Below are 24,308 nucleotides of genomic sequence, written 5' to 3' on the forward strand. Positions count from 1 at the left end.
AGTGGATGCCTTGATGATTATTTTCCAAACCTCGCTAGATTCTGGGGAAGTGCCGGAAGATTGGAAAACGGCTAATGTTACGCTGTTGTTTAAGAAGGGTAGCAGGCAAAAGGCAGGGAATTATAGGCCGGTTAGTTTAACGTCTGTTGTAGGTAAAATGCTTGAATCCGTAATCAAGGAGAAAATAGCGAGGCATCTTGAGGAGAATTGTTTGATAGAGCAGATGCAGCACAGTTTCGTTAAGGGAAAGTCGTGTCTGATGAATTTATTGGAGTTCTATGAGGATGTGTCTAGTGCGGTGGATAGAGGAGAACCGGTGGATGTGGTGTTTCTTGATTTTCAGAAGGCATTTGATAAGGTGCCGCACAAGAGGTTGTTACAGAAGGTTAGGGGGCATGGAGTTGGGGGTAGGGTGTTAGCGTGGATAGGGGATTGGCTGTCAAATAGGAGGCAGAGAGTGGGGGTCAATGGGTGCTGTTCGGATTGGCGGTTGGTGACTAGTGGAGTGCCCCAGGGATCGGTGCTGGGGTCTCAGCTATTTACCATTTATATAGATGATCTGGAGGAGGGAACTGAGTGTATGGTGTCGAAATTTGCTGATGACACCAAGATTGGTGGAACGGCAAATTGTGCGGAGGGTGTGGAAAGTCTGCAGAGGGATCTAGATAGGCTGGGCAAATGGGCCAGGAACTGACAAATGGAGTTTAATGTTGGCAAGTGTGAAGTTGTCCACTTTGGTAGGAATAATGGTAGGAAGGACTACTGCTACATTGCGAAAAACTGCAGCATGCGACGGTGCAGAGGGACCTCGGGGTCCTTGTGCATGAGTCGCAAAGACCCAGCCTGCAGGTGCAGCAGGTGGTCAGGAAGGCGAATGGGATGCTGGCCTTCATCGCGAGGGGGATTCAATATAAAAGTAGGGAGGTCTTGCTGCAACTGTACAGGGCACTGGTGAGGCCGCAGCTGGAGTACTGTGTGCAGTTTTGGTCGCCGCACCTGCGCAAGGATATTTTGGCCTTGGAGGGAGTGCAGAGGAGGTTCACTAGGCTGATACCGGAGTTGAGGGGGTTGAGCTATGAGGAGAGGCTTAATAAACTAGGCTTGTACTTGTTAGAGTTTAGAAGAATGAGGGGAGATCTCATTGAGACGTATAAGATGATGAATGGGATGGATAGGATAGAGGTGGAGAGGCTCTTCCCGCTCAGAAAGGACAGTAGGACTAGACGGCACAGCCTCAAGATAAGGGGGGGCGCAGTTTAGAACGGAGTTGAGGAGGAACTTCTTCACTCAAAGGGTGGTGAACCTCTGGAATTCTCTGCCCGTTGAAGTGGTGGAGGCTGCCTCGCTAGATATATTTAAGACGCAGGTAGATAGGTTTTTGATAGGCAGGGGGATTAAGGGTTATGGGGAGAAGGCAGGAAAGTGGAACTGAGCCACGTCAGATCAGCCATGATCCTATTGAATGGCGGGGCAGGCTCGAAGGGCTAGATGACCTACTCCTGCTCCTATTTCTTATGTTCTTATGATTCTCTGGACCAATACATTGAGGGACCAACGAGTGGACAGGCCATTCTAGACTGAGTATTGTCTAATGAGAAAGCAATAATTGGTAATCTTCGAGACCCCGTGGGAATGAGCAACCATTGTACGATAGAATTTTTCATCAAAATACAAAGTGACGTTGTTGGTTCTAAGACAAGGGTCCTGAATCTTCATAAAGGAGACTACAATGGTATGAGGTGTGAGTTGGCTATGATAGATTGGGAAACATTACTTAAAGGGATGATGGTAGCTATGCAATGGCAAACATTCAAAGAGCACACAGATAAATTGCAACAATTTTTTATTCCTGTCTAGCGCAACATTCAAATGGGAAAGGTGGCCAACCCGTGGCTTACAAGGGAAATTAGAGATTGTACAAGATCCAAGGAAGAGGCATACAAAGTGGCCAGAAAAAAAAACATACCTGAGGATTGGGATTAGTTTAAAATTCAGCAAAGGTGAACCAAGGGATTGATTAAGAAGAGGTAAATAGAGTATGAGACTAAGCTTGAAGGGATCATAAAAACTGCTGTAAAAATTTCTATAGGTATGTGAAGAGAGAAAGATTGGTGAAGACAAATGTCGGTCCCTTACATAATGGGGAACAAAGAAATTGCTGACCAGTTAAATAGATACTTTGGTTCTGTCTTCACAAAGGACAATACGAATAACAGGGGTGATTCTCCCACTTGCTGCGTTAATGTCCTCACTCAGTGCAGTGGGAGAATCTCAATGCCAGGCATGTGAGGGATTCGTTCATGCATTCCAGCCATGGGCATATGTCCCAATGCCAGATTTCTGGCACTGTCAGATCCATGCCAGAAACTGGCTGGAAGGTAAGTAATTTCATCTGTTTTTAATGTAATTCAAAAATAATTAGAGAGCCCGGGACTGAATTCTGCAGTCCCACAGACCTCTCCTGTCCCACCAGAGTGTCTCACTCTCCCAAGGTTTACAGTAGGTTCCCACTTTCGGAGAACTATCAGAATGATCCTGCTGGAGTGAAGTGGGGGGCAATCGGGGCCCCCAGGTGGTTGAGTGGTGGGGCGTGGTGCCCCTGGGCATGGGCACCCTGGCAGTGCCAGACTGTGCCTCGGCACTGCCCAAGGGGATAAGTGCCCATGCCCAGGGGAACCTTGGCACTGTCCATCAGGCATGGGGCAGTGCCAAGGGGATGAGGCCTGTGAGGGTAGGCACTGATGGAGAGGGGCCTGGGGGTAATTGGTAGGGATGGGGATTCCCACTGCCACTCTGCATGGGGATCGGTCAGAGCAGGAGGGAGGCCAGCAATTAGAGTTAGCTGGGGCGGGGGGGGGGGGGGGGGGGGGGGGGGCGGGGGCGGCGGGGCGGGGGGGGGGTCGGTTGGGGTACGGGGGTGAACAGCCTGGGGAAGGGGGTCAGCTGGGGAGTGTCTGCCTCACAAGGGCTGCAGATCGGGGTGGTGGGGAGGGTCAGGGCTAGCTCAGGAATGGGCCCCATGATTGGGCCCTGCGGGGGTCGCGGGCTGACCTACGAATGGGAAGCTGACAGTTCAGGGCCAATGCCCATGTGCTGGTTTTAGCCTCCCGGGCAGGAGACTTCAGGGCGTCCCCTGAAATCGAATAATATTCATGTTGGTGGCCTTTGCATTTCACAGAGTGTGGGAGATTCTAGTGTGAACTCCCAATGAAACAAAAAGCATAAAATATTCCAGTTATTGGGATAAGGCTGGAAAGTGGAGTTGAGGATTATCATTTCTAATCAGTCATGTTCTTATTTAATGGCAGAGAAGACTCGATGGGCCGAACTGCCTACTTCTGCTCCTATGTCTTATAGTCTTATAACAGATCTGGTCAGCACATACTGTTTTAATGGGTGTAAAGATTGCCTTCCTGAATGTACAGAGCATTAAGTTTCCTGAGTTTTGACCTTGGGATACTTCACAAGGTCAAAGTTGACCAGCTGTTTCTGCAGGAGTGAGGAATTCTGCATCTTAGCACATGCAGGTAATGGCCACAGTGATGGTTCCATGACCACTGATATGGTCAAAGTGAATGATTCTCAATCCTCTGGCCTGGGCATTCTGCTTTGGGGGGAACTTCATCACCCCTGAGGTTAAGGAGGTGATCGACAGTCACCTCCACAGAACAGACGTAAAGTACAAAAACACTCTGCTCTGGTTAATCAGCACGTCACCTCAACAGTGAGTGGCTGGCCGTCATTCAGTAGCCCTCACTGCTGCTGGCAACATCCAGACTGATCATTCCAGACAGTAACTTCAACTGCATCATCAATGTAGATGGACGATCAGCAGGGCTGACAGCAAACTGGACACTATGTTCAGACCCCAAATGGAAACGGTAAAAGACCCCAAGCTGTGTGATATCTTTAGTGACCATGCAGATGGAGCACCGCATGGATACACGTGATCAAGGCCAGGGTTCCTTCCATTCCAGGATAGAATTCCTGATTGTGTCCCACCTGTTCATGGTCATATCCGCTGACGTCAAACCAGTGTTCATAGAAACCACAGAAATCATAGAAACCCTGCAGTGGAGAAGGAGGCCATTTGGCCCATCGAGTCTGCATCGACCACAATCCCATCCAGGCCCTATCCCCATATCCCTACGTATTTACCCGCTAATCCCTCTAACCCATGCATCTCATGACTCTAAAGGGCAATTTTTAGCATGACCAATCAACCTAACCCGCACATCTTTGGACTGTGGGAGGAAACCGGAGCGCCCGGAGGGAACCCACTGTTCTTGTCCGAACACTTCCTCCCACTGGTTGACTGTCACCTACAGGAAGGTCAGAGGGTTGGTAAGGGAAATGGAAGCTGAACATGAAACTGATGACATCAGAAAACATGGAGGAACTAAAAATTATTCCAAAAGTTGTAGAACTTTGCAACATCCTCTTTAATTCCCCAATGGGCTCATGGGAAGCAATCAAGGTAAATAAAGAGATTTTTCATCTTCAAATCTGTACAAGATAGAGTGAGACAGAGGGAAATGTCCTGATTCCAGGAGAGGATTTAGAATCTGTTCCTGTTACAGTCGACTTGGGTCAATATCAAGGAGGATCTCCATAGGTGAAGAGCTAACAGGCCTCACCCTTTGTTGAAGAGGTCTCCAAGATCATTGTCTGGTCCAGAATCCATTCCATGCAGCAGGATGAGAGGTATTGATGTTTTTCTTTGCAGAAGATACAGAGGGAGAAAGAGTATGTAATCTGCAGCTTGAAGGAAGAAGGTGGCTCTGAAACATCAGTGCAAACTCAAGTAGCAAATCTGCTAATCAGGAAATCCTTTTATGCTGAATTGAAATAAGTGAAAACCACAGACACCAAAGCCTTCCAGTCCTTCCTGTGCTCTATCACAGCGGTCTGAGACAACAATACGTGAGACAACAAACAGTCTGGACAAACCAATGACTCTGGAGAAGGTGGCAAAGACTGACAGGTCCCTCAAAACAAGTAAAACGCTGGGAAGTGATTACCAGCTGAGTTGTATTTGCCTATCTGGAACTGGGTTGGCCCAGACCTGTTGAAAATATACAAGAGTCTGCTTCTGGCTGGCAGCATGTTGGAATCCATGAGGAAAGGCACCATCACCCTCATCAAGCAGAAGGGGTAAATCAGAAATTGGAGGCTCATTTCACTACTTAACATGCTCCATGTGGCAGGCTGAGGACAGTTCCAATCTCCTGGATCAGCATGTGTGCAGGAAGTGTCTCCAGCTGCAGTTCTTGGAAGCTTGAGTTTCAGAGCTGGAGTGGCGGCTGGAGACACTGTGGGGCATCCGCGAGTCAGAGAGTATCGTGGATAGCACGTAGAGAGGGTGGTCACTCAGCAAACTAAGGCTCCGCAGGCAGGAAGAGAATGGGTGACCACCAGACAGAGCAAGAGAGATAGGCAGGTAGTGCAGGAATCTCCTGTGGCCATTCCCATGCAAAACAGATATACCGCTTTGGATACTGATGAGGGGAATGAGTTCTCTGGGGAAAGCAGCAGCAGCCATGATTGGTTCTGCTGCAGAGGGGAGCAGTAAAAAATGTGCCAGTTCAATAGTTACAGAGGATTCAATTGTAAGAGGAATAAACAAGTGTTTCTGTGGCTGTAAACGAAACTCCAGGACGGTATGTTGCCTCCCTGGTTCTAGGGTCAAGGATGTCTTGGAGTGGGTACAGGGCATTCTGGAGGGGAAAGGTGAACAGCCAGTGGTCAAAGTACAAGTTGGTACAAATGACATAGGTTAAAAAAAGGGATGAGGTCCAAAAAGCAGAATATAGTGAGCTGGGAAGAAAGTTAAGAAATCTGACCGTAAAGATTGTGATTCCAGAATTACTACCGGTCCCATGTGCTAATCAGTGTAGAAATGACAGGATATATTAGATAAATATGTGGCTGAAGAGATAGTATCAGGGGGGTGTTCAGATACCTGGGGCATTGGGACTGGTTCTGGGGGAGGTGGGATCTGTACAAAGTGGATGGGTTCCAACTGGGCAGGACTGGGATTGATATCCTCGGGGGACTGTCTGTTACAACGGTTGGGGAGGGTTTAAATTAATATGCCAGGGGGATGGGAATCTATGTCATGAGTCAGAGAACGAAGGAACAAGGATAAAAACAAAATGTAGAAAAGGGAATAAGAAAAGTGAGAGGCAGAGGAACCAAGGATAAAGTTCAAACGGAGCTATAGAGAGAAATACTGGGAGCAAGGCAAACAATGTTAAAAAGACAAGCTTAAAGACTCTGTGCCTTAATGAGTCTAGCATTTGCAATAAAGTGGATGAACTAACCACACAGATAGATGTAAACGGGTACGATATAATTGGGATTACAGAGGCATGGCTTCAGGTTGACCAGGGGTGGGAATTGAATGTCCCAGGGTATTCAATATTTAGGAAAGATAGGCATAAAGGAAAAGGTGGTGGAAATTAACACAATAGTGAGAAAGGATATTAGCTCTGACAACATGGTGTCTGTATGGGTAGAATTGAGAAATACCAAGGGACAAAAACATTCATGGGTGTGATAATATAGACTCCCAAACTGCAGTGGTGATGTTGGGAATAGCATTAAACACAAAATTAGAAATGCATGTGATAAAGGAATGTCGTGATCATGGGTAATTTTAATCTGCACATAGATTGGGCAAATCAAATCAGCCACAATGCCGTAGAGGAGGAATTCCTGGAGTGTATATGGGATGGTTTCCTTAACCAATATGTGGAGGATCCAATTAGAGAGCATCTTAGATTGGGTACTGTGTAATGGGAAAGGAATCTTTGTCAATCCTGCTGTATGAAACCCCTTGGGGATGAGCGAGCATAACACGAGAGAATTTTTTATCAAGATGGAGAGTGAAGTAGTTGATTCAGAGACTAGGGTGCTGAATCTTAATAAAGGAAACTCTGAGGATATGAGGCATGAGTTGGCCGTGATAGATTGGGGAGAGTTACTTAAAGGGATAACAGTGGATAGGTAATGGCAAATATTCAAGAAACGCACGGAGAAACTGCAGCAATTGTTTATTCCTGTCTGACACAAAAGCAAAATGGGTAAGAGGGCCAATGCATGGCCTACAAAGGAAATTAGAGAGATATCCGATCTAAGGAAGAAACATACAGATTGGTTAAGATAAATAATAGGGCTGAGGGTTGGGAGGAGTTTAGAATTCACCAAAAAAGGACCAAGAGGTTGATTAAGGAGAAGAAAGTACAGTACCAAAGTAAGCTTGCAGGGAACATAAAGACTGACATTAGAGTTTCTGTAGATATGTGAAGAGAAAGAGATTGGTGAAGACAAATGTAAGTCCCGTACAGACTGAAGCAGGAGAATGTAAAGAAATGAGCAACTGAATACAAACTTTGGTTCTGTCTTCACAAAAGAGGACACAAATCAAATGCTAGAAATGTTGAAGAATGCAAGAGTTAATGAGAGGGAAGAACTGAGGGAGATCAATATTAATAGAGAAATGGTGCTGGGACAATTGTTGGGATTAAAGGTGGATAAATCCCCAAGGCCTGATAATCTACATCCCAGAGTACTTAAGGAAGTGGCTCGACAAATGGTGGATGCATTGGTGGTCATCTTCCAGGATTCTATAGACTCTGGAAAAGCCCCTACAGATTGGAAGGTAGAAAATGTTACTCCAATATTCAAAAAGGGAGGTAGAGAGAAAATAGGGAATTATAGACCAGTAAGCTAAACATCAGTAGTGGGGAAAATTCTCAAATCCATTATCAAGGACTTTAGCAGAACATTTAGAAAGCAGTGGCAGGATCAGACAGAGTCAGCATGGATTTATGAAGGAGAAATTAAGCTTGACAAATCTGTTGGAATTCTTTAAAGATGTAACTAATAGAGTTGGCAAGGAGGAACCAGTCGATGTGGTATATTTGGACTTTCAGAAAGCATTTGATAAAGTCCTGCACAAGAGATTATCGTACAAGATTAAAGCACATGGGATTGGGGGAAAAATGTACTGAGATGGGTAAAAAACTGGTTGGCAGAGAGGAAACAACTAGGAATTACTGGGTGTTTTTCAAATTGGCAGGCAGTAACGAGTGGGGTGCCATAGGGATCGGTGCTGGGACTCCAGCTATTCACGATATATATTAATGATTTGGATGAGGGAACAAAATGTAACATCTCAAAGTTTGTAGATGATGCCAAGTTAGATGGAAGGGTAAACTGTGATGAGGATGCAGAGATCTTTCAGAATGATCTGGACAGGTTGAGTGAGTGGGTAATCAATGGCAGATGCAGAATAAGTTGGGTAAGTGTTAGGTTATTCAATTTGGAAGCAAAAACAAGAAGGCAGATTACTAATGAATGGCTGATAATTAGGAGAGGGAAGTATGCAGCAGGACTTGGATGTCCTTGTGCACCAATCACTGCAGGTGCAACAGGCATTAGAGAAGGTTAATGGTATGTTGGCCTTCATTGCGCAAAGTTTCAAGTACAGGAGCAGGGATGTGTTGTTGCAGTTATACAGGGCCTTGGTGAGGCCACACCTAAAGTATTGTGTACAGTTTTGGTCTCCTTTTCTGAGGAAGGATGTTCTCGGTCTTGAGGGAGCATAGCGAAGGTTTACCAGGCTGATTCTGGGGATGGCAGGACTGATGTATGAGGAGAGATTGATTCGGTTAGGATTGTTTTCACTGGAGTTCAGACGAATGAGTGGGGTATCTCATAGAGACTTATAAAATTCTAGCAGGACTAGACAGGATGGATGCAGGAAGGATATTCCCAATGGTGGGGAAGTCCAGAACCAGGGTTTGCTCTCTGAGGATTCAGGGTAGACCATTTAGGACAAAGGTGAGGAGACATTTCTTCACCCAAAGAGTGGTGAGCCTGTGAAATTCAGGAAGTAGTTGATGCCAAACAGTGAATGTATTCAAGACGCAGCTGGATATAGCACTTGGGGTGAATGGAACCAAAGGTTTTGGGGAAAAAGCAGGATTAGGCTATTGCATTGGATGATTAGCCATGATCATAATAAATGGCAGAACAATCTTGAAGGGCCAAATGGCCTCCTCCTGCTCCGACATACTACATTTCAATTCACATCAGGTATTGCAAAACTGCAAAACCAGGTGAGCATCCTTGTTTTCTGTGCTAAACCTGGGCTGGGTGTATGTTTGTAAGGAGGCTTGTTTGGTTGGAACAATGCATTTGGTTGTTAAGGTTTATACAATATCATGGTTTTTTTCTCTTGTTTGTAATTGGTAAAAGGTATTGCCAGTTTTCTTTCTGTATGTTAACTGTATTCATAAATAAACTTTATTTGATAAAAAGCTCCCAAGTGGGTCATTTGAATCACATCTGGAGTGAAACATCTGATACTTACCTGTGCCAAATTCAAAGTGCAAATCTTATGATTTAGGCTGACTTCATAAAATAACTTGAAGTTTCTGTCCTGGATTATAACACTAAGGAGTATCACAGACTGACACTTTGCAAGGTCCAGGACTTCTGGCGAGGGATGCACTAAAGCTTGGGGCAGCTGTTGTGAAGACTCAATTGGGAAAGGCTAATGATTAAGACCTTCTTGTTATAGAACATCAAGGAGCTGAAAACTGTATAAAACCCTTGTGGCTGTAAGATTGATATGAAATGAATTATGTAGATATAACCTGTATCTATAGGCAAGTCTAAGAGTCACTTCAGAGTATTTGAAACTATATAGAGAAAATCTGATCTCTTTTACACTTTATGTAACATTAAATTATATGATACAATGTACCTCACTAAATTTTATGAATAAAATATATCTTAGGGAAAAATAAAGAATTAAACGACTTAGAGCTAATGTGGGCATCAAAGCAGAATGATATTGCTCTGCTCCTGCGATATGGACGGTACTGGTGTTGTATATTTTAAATTTCCACATTAACAACTTTCCGTCCAGCACCCTTTGCAGTTTGTTGATTTTTCTCTGAATTCATTCCCAGGCTTAACCAATCAAACACAGTGAGCATCAATAATAAACAGACTCTCATAGTCAAACACAGAATAATTGAACACTACAACTGGCAATGCAGTATTTATTGTTCATCACTAAATATCCTGAGAGTATTAAAAATCAACCTTACAGGACAGGAGTCTTTTGTAAGTCGAATGAGGTGATTGCAGCAATTTTCCTTCTCTGAAGGACATTAGAGAACCAAATAGTTTTTTATAACAATCGAGTAGCTTTGATAATCCTTTTCTATTAAAAAACACTAAAAAACACTCACAAACACTAAATATATCTAAAATATAACTAACATGGTCGGGAAATCACAACCTCTAGGTTTTCACTGAAAATTGCAACCTTTACCACACAAATTCATTTGGCTTTTCATATCAAAATTGATTTTAAAAATGAAATATCAAAGGAAATTGCCACATGTATTTAGTAAAGTTTGACAGTTTTAGGATGGAATGTGTTTGTGATGAGGGAGTCCCCCATTCCTCTTTGAAACTCAGTCAGTTTCAGACTACCCAGAGAAATGTCCAAATTCAGATCCTATGGGTTCCACCTGTTTTGAATTCCTGGCCTCAGTTTTAATCCCCACCTCTCGATGGGTGACAGAGATTGGGAGCAGGGACAGGAATTCACAAATCTAAACTGTTGCAAATATCTAGCTCAGAGTTCATGTGTTTCAGAATATTTCATTTAGTTTTAGGAATAAAAATTTTAACAGTAGGAAATGGGCTAAATGTAATCAAAAACAGCATGAGGTTAAACATTGAAATGGTTGATTTGGGAGATTTAACAGCTGGAAAGGCAAGATCATAAAACAGAAAGGTGGAGAAACTGAAATAATACACAATCGATCTGTGAATCTTTTGGTGGAAACATGATGGATGGGAACTTAACAGTTCGCCATATCGGCTGACCAGTGTGGTGAGCCGGTAAAATAGAGTGAGGGGTGAAAATGTTTTAGTTGCAGTTTGGACCTGGTGTGGTTTTCTGCTAACTAAGAAATAGCTGATGGAAATGGTACTTAGTGGGCATGCACTGTTAGCAGAGTCAAAACATCAATTTATATCATCAATCAGTGTGTGGAATACAGTTGAGGTTTCATCCCAGAATTTTGCAAGGGAATAGAAGCTGGAAGATGTCCTATTGCAGCAGGTGGTCAGGAAGGCTAATGGGATGCTGGCCTTCATAGTGAGGGGGATTGAATATAAAAGTAGGGAGGTCTTGCTGCAGCTGTATAGGGCATTGGTGAGGCCGCAGCTGGAGTACTGTGTGCAGTTTTGGTCGCCGCACTTACGCAAGGATATTTTGGCCTTGGAGGGAGTGCACAGGAGGTTAACTAGGCTGATGCCGGAGTTGAGGGGGTTGAGCTATGAGGAGAGGCTGAATAAACTAGGCTTGTACTCGTTAGAGTTTAGAAGAATGAGGGGAGATCTCATTGGGACGTATAAGATGATGAATGGGATGGATAGGATAGAGGTGGAGAGACTCTTCCCGCTCAGAAAGGACAGTAGGACTAGGGGGCACAGCCTCAAGATAAAGAGGGGGCGGTTTAGAACAGAGTTGAGGAGGAACTTTTTCACTCAAAGGCTGGTGAATCTCTGGAATTCTCTGCCCGTTGAAGTGGTGGAGGCTGCCTTGCTAAATATTTTTAAGACGCGGGTTGATGGGTTTTTGATAAGCGAGGGGATTAAGGGTTATGGGGAGAGGGCGGGAATGTGGAACTGAGCCACGACAGATCAGCCATGATCTTATTGAATGGCGGGGCAGGCTCGAAGGGCTAGATGGCCTACTCCTGTTCCTATTTCTTATGTTCTTATGTTATGTTCTATTGTGAAACTCATGGAAGTGTCTTCAGTGGTCCTCGCAGTTTTTCAATTCAACGTGCAGATTAACTTGGAAGTATTAGAAAAGTAAGAGGAACAAGGGCCTGCAGCCTTTTGAACTTCAATGCAAAGGATATTCTGCAATTTCTGACATAAAGAAGCAGCAACCCACTGGGAGGAACCAACAGCTTTGAAGTGGCCTGGGGAATTTTTTGAACTGTGAGGATAGATGTTACAACAGAATGGAACAGAATGAGAAGTCAAGAGGTTTGGTTTTACTTAAGTGACAACAGTTTTATGGTTAAAATACATAAGAAAGTGTTGCCAGGGTGGTGTTTATTGTTTGTTATGAGAGCAAGTGAAGTTTATGTTGGAGGGATGTTTTAATAAATGGTTTATACTGTTTATCTTGGATGCTTAAGTTTTCTTCTTGTAATAAATTTTTTCATTCTTTAAATTCCCCAGGGCGTTACTGGAATTATGTGCTCCTGGGATCACTAGTTTTTCTAGTTTTCAGAATACATAAAGAAAAGGTTATGGTCAGGAAGACAACTTTCCCTCAGTGAAGAATATCTGCTGTGGTCACAACAAGACCTTCCCAGGTTTTAAGCTCCTTGTGAACTAGGAGGAGCCAGAGAAGCTTCCTCAGCCTGAACCTACACCTCAGCCAATCACAGCTATCAGCAAATCACTCTCACACATCCTCCATTTGTTGCTATCAACAGGCTCATGTGATCATAATAATAAGGAGGAGTTGGTCATTAGGCCCCTCCAACCTGCTATACCACTCAACAAGATCATGGCTGATCTGATTATAGCCTCAAGTGCACATTCCTGCCTGAACCCACAACCCTTGATTCCATGTTGATCAAAAATCTGTCCAACTCAGCCTGGTGCATGTTCAAAAATCAGACTTCCTAGCTCTCTGCGATAGATAATTCCAAAAAAAAACAACCTTCGAAGAGGAGAAATTCCTTCCGATCTCCAACTTAAACATGAGACCCCTTGGTCTGAAATTGTGTTCCTAGTTCAAGATAACCTCAGAGAACAAAGAAAATTACAGCACAGGAATAGGCCCTTTCAGTCCTCCAAGCCCGCACCGACCATGCTGCCTGACTTAACTAAAACCCCCTACCCTTCCGGGGACCATCCTATTCATTTACTTGTCAAGGCGCCCCTTAAAAGTCACTACCATATCCGCTTCCACTACCTCCCCCGGTAACAAGTTCCAGGCACCCACTACTCTTGGTGTAAGAAACATGCCTTGTACAACTCCTTTTAACATTGCCCCTTGCACCTTAAACCTATGCCCCCTAGTAATTGATTCTTCCACCCAGGGAAAAAGCTTCTGTTTATCCACTTTGTCCATGCCTCTCATAACCTTAGAGACTTCTATCAGGTCTCCCCTCAACCTCCGTTGCTCCAGTGAGAACAAACCAAGTTTCGCCAACCTCTCCTCATAGCTAATGCTCTCCATACCAGTCAACATCCTGATAAATCTTTTCTGTACCCTCTGTACCATCCTTCTGGTAGTGTGGCGACCAGAATTGAACACGATATTCTAAGCGCGGCTGAACTAAGTTATATAAAGCTGCAGCGTGACTCGCCAATTTTTAAACTCAATATCACGGCCGATGAAGGCATGCATGCCATTTGCCTTCTTGACTACCTGCTCCACCTGCATTGTCCCTTTCAGTGACCTGTGTACTTATACACCCAGATCCCTTTGCCTATCAATACCCTTAAGGATTCTGCCATTTACTGCATATTTCCTATCTGTATTAGCGCTTTCAATATGCATTACCTCATATTCGTCCGGATTAAACTCCATCTGCCATCTCTCCACCCAAGTCTCCAACTGATCTATATCCTGCTGTATCTCTGATGGTTCTCATCACTATCCGCAAATTCACCAACCTTTGTGTCGTCGGCAAACTTACTAATCAATCCAGTTACATTTTCCTCCAAATCATTTACATATATTACAAACAGTAAACGTCCCAGCACTGATCCCTGAGGAACACCACTTGTCCCAGCTCTCCATTCAGAAACGCTTCCACTGCTACCCTCTGTCTTCTTTGACTAAAACGTGGAGATGCCGGCGTTGGACTGGGGTAAACACAATAAGAAGTCTCACAACACCAGGTTAAAGTCAAACAGATTTCTTTGATAGTAAGCGCCACCAGCTTTTGGAATGCTGTTCCTTCGTCAGGTGAGTGGAGAGTTCTCCAGAGACTCTAACTCTCCACTCACTTGATGAAGGAACAGCGTTCTGAAAGCTGGTGGCATTTACTACCAAATAAATCTGTTGGACTTTAACCTGGTGTTGCGGGACTTCTTTCTTTGACCAAGCCAGTTTTGTATTCACCTTGCCAGCTCACCTCTGATACCGTGCGACTTCACTTTCTGCACCAGTCTGCCATGAGAGACCTTGTCAAAGGCCTTAGTGAACTCCCCAGTGATTGGGGGCAACAATCATGGGGCAGTGCCATCCTGGCAGTGCTTGTCTGGCACTTCCTACCAGGCACCATAACTGTGCCAGGGCCACTGAAAAGTGGTGGGGCACAGCCTGTGGGGTGGAGCTGAGGTTGGAGGGAAGGCAGAACTCTGCAGAAGAGGTGGTGATCGGGGTAGGAAGGAAGAGAATCTGCAGAAGGGCTGGCGATCAGGGTGGGAGGAAGGGAACTCTGCAGGGGGACAATCAGTGGGGCTGGGGACGTCTGTGGGGCAGCTGGGGGTGTGGGGAAAAAAAAAGGCATGGAGGGGAGGGCCTGATTTGCAGGGGAAAGTGGGGGGAGGGGCAAAAGTTCAAACTCCACCCACACTCTCCCCTCCCCCACAACTCCCCACCCGCTGCTGGTGAGAATTGCATCCTGGCACTTTTTTTTTGCACCAAGTGCCATAAGGTTGTATTTTCAAACTTGCCTAAAAAGCCTTGGCCTTTATAGCGAGGGGGATAGAATATAAAAGCAGGGAGGTCTTGCTGCAACTGTACAAGGCATTGGTGAGGCCGCAACTGGAGTACTGTGTGCAGTTTTGGTCCCCTTATTTGCGAAAGGGTATATTGGTCTTGGAGGGAGTACAGAGAAGGTTCACCAGGCTGATACCGGAGATGAGGGGGTTGGCTTATGAAGACAGATTGAGTAGACTGGGCCTGTACTCGTTAGAGTTTAGAAGGCTGAGGGGGGATCTTATAGAGACATATATGATAATGAGGGGGCTTGACAGGGTAGAGGTAGAGAGATTCTTCCCACTTGGAAAGGAAAACAGAACTAGAGGGCATAGCCTCAAAATAAGGGGGGGACAGTTTAGAACGGAGTTGAGAAGGAACTTCTTCACTCAAAGGGTGGTGAATCTCTGGAATTCTCTGCCCGTTGAAGTGGTGGAGGCTACCTCATTGAATATATTTAAGTCACGGGTAGATAGATTTCTGATCGATAATGGAATTAAGGGTTATGGGGAGGAAGCAGGAAAGTGGAACTGACCCACTTCAGATCAGCCATGATCTTAATGAATGGTGGGGCAGGCTTGAAGGGCTAGATGGCCTACTCCTGCTCTTATTTCTTATGTTCTTAAAAAGCAGGCCTGAAACTGTCCCATTTTCTCAGTCATTCAGTACATAGATTTTTTTGTAAGATCGCGCCCTTCGGATCATTTTGGGAAGGTTCTACCTCTGAAGTTTGCAATCACATGTTTAGATGGTCCCTGCTGCAGGGCATTTGTCAAAAGGAGTTTGATCTTCCTGTGCAATCCTTACATGGGAACCTCAGAAGGTGGTTCACCAGTGCATTGTTGGGGTACCCCCTCTCTTCCTCCAACCGCCCCCACCCCCCCCACCAGCAAGATCCACTGTCTTGCTCTTGTCTGAAAGCAAGGCACTCAGTCTGGTCGACTGTCAGTTGTGATTCTGAACAGAATTATTGGAATGAGCCTCTCCTGTTCCAATCAGCAGGACCCCCACATCCCCGGCCTTGTCAGGTTCTTTACCCACCACTGGGCTCCCCCACACCCTACCCACCTTCCTGTTAATATCCAGGTTCTCTTCACATTCAACAAGATCCTGGTTCTGATTGGGGGCAGGGGTTGGGAAGCGATTCTCTGAGCTTGGCACAGATCGTAGTGATCCCAGAGAATAGCGAGCCTAAAAATCAGTTTTGTACCTGGCATGAGATGGTTAGTGATTCTCCTGACTCCTTTCTAATGATACAAACTAGGTGCGATGCTGATTAGCATGAGATTGATTGGATTTCTTTAGTGAATTCGGCATGTGATCCTTCCCACTCCCAGAACGCTCCCACCTCTCCAGCAGAACACCAACGGGTGTGAATCATTACTGATCCTTTGGAGGCGAGTACTGCAGAGCACCAACCTCCAGGGTGAAAGAGGAATGGCCATCCAATGCCAAGGTGCAGGATGGGGGGCCTCAGGTCAGGGATTGGGCAGGCCTGGGGGACCTAGATCGGGGGTCCCCGCTGGATATGGGGCTCATCTGGTGAGCATTCTCCCTGACTGCTGACAGACCTCCAAGGGATTCCATAAGAGATCGAGTTCAAATCTCATTAATGTAAAACTGGTTACTCTGCCATCTGTCTGCTGGAAAGGTTGTGGTTTATCGTTGACGGTCCATCCCAGGCCCCATTAATAGTAACAAGCACCAGGCCTAGCAACTGTCGATCCAATCAAGGGAGCTGGAGAGCTCTTAACATGCCTCTTCACACTGCTCCCTACAATGGGCACCTGTGGTATGGAAGACAGGAGGATACTTCCCCACTCTCTGTCTGGAAGCGAGTTTGCACCAAACATCCAGGTGGGTGCACACAGGTTAATACGGTAATGAAGAGCTTCCCACAGCCACCGTTATGCTCTGCGTGAGCTCCAGAGCGCTGAGCCCAGTCAGCATCATGCTGCAGCCAATGGCCTGTGGTATCAAGGATTGGTATCTGGATTTGGGGAATAATATCCTTCAATCGTGATTATTTACAGTGCATCCTACCCTACCCCCAACTAGTGTCAGCCTTCATCAATGCCCTCTTGGTGATTCCTACAACTTCTTAACCTGATGTGGCCTGGCTCATCATCTAGGTGACCCTCAGGATGCAGATCAGAGGTGGAGGCGGTCTGCTGTGTTCCGTGCCCCTTGGCCTTTGATGCCCTTGGTGGGTGTCCCCGGGAGGGCCGGGTCCTGGGAGGCCCTGGCTGACTTTCGAGTGTCACAGATGCAACCCTACCACCCAGTTCAGCCTGCTGTCCGTGAGATGCACCGGTATCAGGAAAGGAGAATTTGGAAGGCTTGGTGACTGCTGGAATCTTCTGGGTGGGAGGCCCTGGCATGGGCTCTTCCTCCTCCCTCAGGGCAGCTGGAGTGAGCTCCAGGAATATCTGCACCAGTTGGCGATGCCAGTCCAGGAGGCCCAACATTGCCTGCACCATGGTGTGTGAGCCCTCAGCGATAGCCCTCTGAGTCTGGACAAAGCTCTGGAGCCTCTCTCCAATGGCCCGCTGTGTCTCGAGCATGCTCCCAAGACACTCGGCCATGTTCCTCAGTGACTGGCCAGGCCTTGGACACTGTCACCCATGGATACTATTTCCTGCTTGAGGCTTTCCACCACAGTCGCCACCCTTGCAGTGTTGGACTGGGTGCCACGCAATGCCGATACCATTTCCTGAACTTGAAGGTTGTGGGGCTCCTCCAAGAGGCCTTGCAATTGCAGAGTGTCACTGCCACCCCCTCCTGAAGTACCCGGCTCTGCCTTTCCATCTCCAACAGCTCTGTGAAAAATGCTTCCAGAGGTTCAGCATCTGACTGGGGGCCAGCTGTTTCCTTGGATCCGGCAGACCTCCGCCTGCCTCAAATGTTTCCTCTCCACCTGATGTGCAGCTGTGTGCTGCTCACCAGAAAGTGACCCCAAAGCCTGTCTGCTAATTCCACTCACTGGGGTGTGTCTCTGCCCCGGTGGATGGCGCAGGTGATGCCTTGGACACCAGGTCAGTGCTTTCCTCAGAGGTAGCGGGGGCCACAGGAGGGGGAGGGGAGGGCAGGGGGGCCCGGCCTCATCAGGCAAGAGTCGGTTCAGTGCAAGGGAGGGACAGGTGTCTGGGCAGCTTGGAAACAACATAAGGAAGGTCATATGAATGAAAGTTTAGTGGATCCTCACTTCTGTGGCACATTCCAATCTCACTGTCACTCACAGCTCGCCTGGGTGCCTCCCGGGCACTCCAATACACACTCACTGAAGGGCCTCAACTCGGGAATTTCCCTGTCAGTCTTCTCCCTCTCCCTTCTGTTGTGCACCATCTTCTCCTTCAGGACAAAAGGGGATGAGTGAGGACCCGATGGCTGATCGACCCAGGGGCTGAGAGGGTTGGCGGGGGGAGGAGGGGAGAATGTGGGGGAACAGGTGGCGTATACTGGCACTGTGCTCACCAGGCAGCTTTTGTGAGGGGTTGGGGGGCTGGGTTCAGAGGGATGCGAGGATGATGCTGGGGGTTCGGGTACTAGACAGCCGAAAGGCATTGGAGTGGATTGATGTGGACATTCCAGAGTGTGACAGGTGGGACTGGTGCCAGGATGTGACAGGTGGGACTGGTGCCAGGATGTGACAGGTGGGACTGGTGCCAGGATGTGACAGGTGGGACTGGTGTCAGGATGTGACAGGTGGGACTGGTGCCAGGGTGTGACAGGTGGGACTGGTGCCAGGATGTGACAGGTGGGACTGGTGCCAGGATGTGACAGGTGGGACTGGTGCCAGGATGTGACAGGTGAGACTGATGCCAGGGTGTGACAGGTGGGACTGGTGTCAGGATGTGACAGGTGGGACTGGTGCCAGGGTGTGACAGGTGGGACTGGTGCCAGGATGTGACGGGTGGGACTGATGCCAGGATGTGACAGGTGGGACTGATGCCAGGATGTGACAGGTGGGACTGATGCCAGGATGTGACAGGTGGGACTGATGCCAGGGTGTGACAGGTGGGACTGGTGCCAGGGTGTGACAGGTGGGACTGGTGCCAGGGTGTGACAGGTGGGACTGGTGCCAGGGTGTGACAGATGGTTCTTCTGTGCTCTTGGGGGTACAGGATGGCCTGCCTCTCCTCCACAGCATCCAGCAGCCATCCTATATCTCCCTCGGTGAGATGGGGCTGCCATCCTCCTGGTGTGACTGGCTGTGGGTGCCGTGGGGAGAGTTTAATTGCAGCTCCCCCAGTTAATGCCACACAGCTGTGGCCAGTTTGGATGAATCACACGCCTGGAGTCTCCATGATGGCATGTTTCACATGGAGGCTCCTTCAGTGCACTAAGTGTGGAAGGATTGCGGTGCTGGACACACCTAGAAGACCAGCACGGATTGCTCCTGTTTTCTCACTGTTACAACACAGAAATATTTCGGGAGAATTCCGCCCAGGTGTTGTAAAGATTTCTGGGAATATAATATGCTTCTGTGGATTGATGTTTGATGAATAAACAAGTATATTCTCATGGTCTGTGGAAGCAGATGGGCTGGAAGATCTCAGATAAACTCAGGTGATGTCAGGAAGTTTGCAAATTTAAACTCATGTTCACTTGAACCCCATGAATTACAGACTGACTTTGGCAGAAGTGAGTAGGAGCCAGCCCAGAAACACTGTAAAAACAGCAGGTTATAGATAAATAGTGAATAAAAACTGCAGAATAAATATAAACACTGACCGTGTGGAACCCATATCACTGCAGATTGAGATGGAGGAGTTTCGCTCCGTTACCTGGATTGAAGTTTTGTTCTTGAAATGACTGATGACAGCTACCCGGGGAGGAGGACCAAATAGGGGTTCACGATATCCCAAAAAAACCTCAACTGCAGCAAACATCGTCTGACCATCCGCACCCACCTGTACAACAATAATAACAACATATTGCTCAATAGTTTGGATGCATTTTGCTGATCAAGTCACTACAGTGGAATATTGTTTGTACTAATTCCATGGTGAGAGGGTGAAGGAGGCAGAGAGGGAATTTTAAAGGATTCGACAGTCTGTAACTGAAAGCTTCTTACTGAAGAAAGAGTTTCCATTTCTGTGGCAACAATCCAAATCTCAGGGTGTTCCGACTTTTCACAACCAATGGATAATTCAGGATTATTATGTGGGAATCAGATGAGGAAAAGATTGGGAAGCTCACTGAGCTGCTGTGTTTAATGATGAGCTGAATTTAATCACCTTCCCCGCCCCCGTGTCCATCATGATGATAACCCTGGATTTCTGCTGTTTAAGAATATGGTCCAACCTCCATCATGGTCTGGAGCTGAGGGAATTCTCCAACGAACAAGTGGGAGCGGAAAACAAAATACTGATCTGAGTGCCCCCGATAGAAAGGCAAATGCTGGTGACATCTTCAAAAGATTGTTAGCGCTGAGTGCAGCAGTCATCAGGATATCCTCAGCAGCAGTGAAGACCCCAGTGACTGGACCGAACACCCCAGAACCCCGGTGACTGTACTGAACACCCCTGAACCCCGGTGACTGTACTGAATACCCTGAACCCCGGTGACTGTACTGAACACCCCTGAACCCCAGTGACTGTACTGAATACCCTGAACCCCGGTGACTGTACTGAACACCCCTGAACCCCGGTGACTGTACTGAATACCCTGAACCCCGGTGACTGTACTGAACACCCCTGAACCCCGGTGACTGTACTGAATACCCTGAACCCCGGTGACTGTACCAAACACCCCTGAACCCCAGTGACTGTAACGAACACCCCGAACCAAAGTGACTGCACTGAATACCCCTGAACCCCGGTGACTGTACCAAACACCCCTGAACCCCAGTGACTGAACTGAACTCCCATGAACCCCAGCGACTGTACTGAATACCCTGAACCATGGTGACTGTACCAAACACCCCTGAACCCCAGTGACTGAACTGAACTCCCATGAACCCCAAGACTGTACTGAATACTCCTGAACCCCAGTGACTGTACTAAATACACTGAACCCCAGTGACTGTAATAAGTACACCTGAACCCCAGTGACTATACTGAACACCCCTGGGCTCCAGTGACTGTACTGAATACTCCCAAACCCCAGTGACTGTACTGAATACCCCTGAACCCCAGTGACTGTACTGAATACTCCTTAACCGCAGTGACTGTACTGAATACCCCTGAACCCCAGTGACTGTATTGAATACCACTGAACCCTCAAGACTGTACTGAACACTCCTGAATCCCAGTGACTGTACAGAATACTCCTGAACCCCAGTGACTGTATTGAATACCCCCGAACCCCAGTGACTGTACAGAATACACTGAACCTGGTGACTGTAATAAGTACACCTGAACCCCAGTGACTGTAATAAGTACACCTGAACCACAGTGACTGTACTGAACTCCCCTGAACCCCAGAGAATGTACTGAATACCCCTGAACCCCAGTGACTGTCTTGAATACTCTGAACCCCGGTGACTGTAATAAGTACACCTGAACCCCAGTGACTATACTGAACACCCCTGGGCTCCAGTGACTGTACTGAATACTCCCGAACCCCAGTGACTGTACTGAATTGCCCTGAACCCCAGTGACTGTACTGAATACTCCTTAACCGCAGTGACTGTACTGAATACCCCTGAACCTCAGTGACTGTACAGAATACCCCTGAACCCCCAGTGACTGTACTGAATACCCCTGAACCCCAATGACTGTACTGAATAGCCTGAAACCCAGTGACAGTACTCAATACCCTTGAACCCCAATGACTGTACAGAATAGCCTGAACACCAGTGACTGTACGGAATACACCTGAACCAAGTGACTGTACTGAATACTCCTGAACCCCAGTGACAGTTCTGAACAGCAATGCTTGAGTAAATAGCCTGATCCCCAATGACTGTGCTGAATACCCCTGAACATCAGCTACTGCACTGAATATACCTGAATCCCAGTGACTGTAACAAATACCCCTGAACCCCTGCAACTGCACTGAATACCCTTGAATCCCAGTGACAGTACTGAATATGCTTGAACCCCACTGACAGTACTGAACACCCTGAACCCCAATGCCTGCACTGAATAGCCTGAACCTCAGTGACTGTACTGAGTACCCCTGAACCCCAATGACTGCACTGAATAACCCTGAAGCCTAGTGAGTGTACTAAATACTCCTGAACCCCAGTGACTCTACTGAGTACACCTGAACCCCAGTGACTGTACAGAATACCCCAAACCAAATGTTTGAACTGAACATCTCTGAACATCAGTGACTGTGCTGAACACCCCGAACATCAGTTAATGCACTGAATATCTCTGAATCCCAGTGATGGTACAGGATACCAGAGAACCCGTGTGACTGTACTGAATACTCCTGAACCCCAGTGAATGTATAGAACACCACTGAACCCCAGTGACAGCACTGAATACCTCTGAACACCAGTGACTGTACTGAATACCCCTGCACTGCAGTGACTGGACTGAATACCATGAACACCAGTGACTGTACTGAATACCCCTGAACCCCAGTGACTGTACTGAATACCCCTGAATGCCAGTGACTGTACTGAATACACCTTAACCCCAGTGACAGAATACACGGAACCAAATGACTGAACTGAACATTTCAGAACATCAGTTACTGTGCTGGACATCCCTGAACATCAGCTTCTGCACTGAATATCCCTGAATCCCAGTGACAGTACGGAACACCCCAGAACCCCTGTGACTGTACTGAACATGCCTGAACCCCAGTGAATGTATAGAATACACTGAACCCCAGTGACTGCACTGAATACCCCTGAACCCAGTTGCTGTACTGAATACCGCTGAATCCCAGTGACTGTACTGAATATTCCTGAACCCCAGTTGCTGTACTGAATACCCCTGAAACCCAATGACTGCACTGAATAACCGTGAGTCCCTGTGACTGTAATGAATACCCCTGAACCCCAGTGACTGTACTGAATACCCCTGAACCCAGTTGCTGTACTGAATACCGCTGAATCCCAGTGACTGTACTGAATATCCCTGAACCCCAGTTGCTGTACTGAATATCCCTGAAACCCAATGACTGCACTGAATAACCGTGAGTCCCTGTGACTGTAACGAATACCCCTGAACCCCAGTGACTGTACTGAATACCCCTGAAGCCCAGTGACTGTACTGAATAACCATGAAGCCCTGTGACTGTACTGAATACCCCTGAACCCCAGTGACTGTACTGAATACCCCTGAACCCCAGTTGCTGTACTGAGCAACCCTGAAACCCTGTGACTGTACTAAATATCCCTGAACCCCAGAGTTTGCACTGAATACCCCTGAACCAAAGTGACTGTACTCAATTCCCCTGAACCCCAGTGATGGGACTGAATACCCCTGAACTCCAGGGACTGTCCTGAATAACCCTGAACCTCAGTGATTGTACTGAATACCCCTGAACCTCAGTGGCAGTACATATTACCCCTGAACTTCAATGACTATATTGAATATTGCTGAACCCCAGTGACTGTACTGAATATCCCTGAACCTCAGTGATTGTACTGAATACCCCTGAACCCCAGGGACTGTACTGAATATCCCTGAACCTCAGTGATTGTACTGAATACCCCTGAACCTCAGTGGCAGTACAGAATACCCCTGAACTTCAATGACTATATTGAATATTGCTGAACCCCAGGGACTGTACTGAATATCCCTGAACCTCAGTGATTGTACTGAATACCCCTGAACCTCAGTGGCAGTACAGAATACCCCTGAACTTCAATGACTATATTGAATATTGCTGAACCCCAGGGACTGTACTGAATATCCCTGAACCTCAGTGATTGTACTGAATACCCCTGAACCTCAGTGACAGTACAGAATACCCCTGAACTTCAATGACTATATTGAATATTGCTGAACCCCAGAGACTGTACTGAATACCCCTGACTCCCAGTGACTGTACTGAATTCCCCTGACTCCCAGTGACTGTACTAAATATCCTGAACCCCAGTGGCTGTGCTAAATACCCCGACTCCCAGTGACTGTACTGAATTCCCCTGACTCCCAGTGACTGTACTAAATATCCTGAACCCCAGTGACTGTACTGAATACCCTGACTCCCAGTGACTGTACTGAATTCCCCTGACTCCCAGTGACTGTACTGAATACCCTGACTCCCAGTGACTGTACTGAATTCCCCTGACTCCCAGTGACTGTACTGAATACCCCTGACTCCCAGTGACTGTACTGAATTCCCCTGAACCCCAGTGACTGTACTGAATATCCTGAACCCCAGTGATGTACAGAATACCCCTGAACACCAGTGACTGTACTGAATAACCCTGAACCCCAGTGACAGTACGGAATATCCCTGAGCCCCAGTGACTATACTTAATACATCTAAACCCAAGTGACTGCACTGAATACCCTTGAACCCCACTGATTGTACTTAATAACCCTGAAGCCAAGTGACTGTACTAAATACACCTGAACTGCAGTGACTGTACTGAACATCTCTGTAACATGTGTCCCTTGAATGG

The 24,308-nt window shown here is 46.9% G+C and overlaps 1 long non-coding RNA gene across 1 annotated transcript in view; it reads right to left on the reverse strand.

Annotated features, from left to right (window-relative positions):
- Positions 1 to 19,615, reverse strand: part of LOC145342585 (uncharacterized) — a 38,070-nt gene extending 18,455 nt beyond the window's left edge. The window contains exon 1 of the long non-coding RNA XR_013886571.1: positions 19,561 to 19,615. This is a non-coding gene — a long non-coding RNA (uncharacterized LOC145342585). The remainder of the gene's footprint in view (positions 1 to 19,560) is intronic.
- Positions 19,616 to 24,308: the final 4,693 nt, after the last annotated feature.

Source organism: Carcharhinus amblyrhynchos, chromosome 4, assembly GCF_965287045.1.
Source record: "Carcharhinus amblyrhynchos chromosome 4, sCarAmb.v2.hapA, whole genome shotgun sequence".
NCBI lineage: Eukaryota > Metazoa > Chordata > Chondrichthyes > Carcharhiniformes > Carcharhinidae > Carcharhinus > Carcharhinus amblyrhynchos.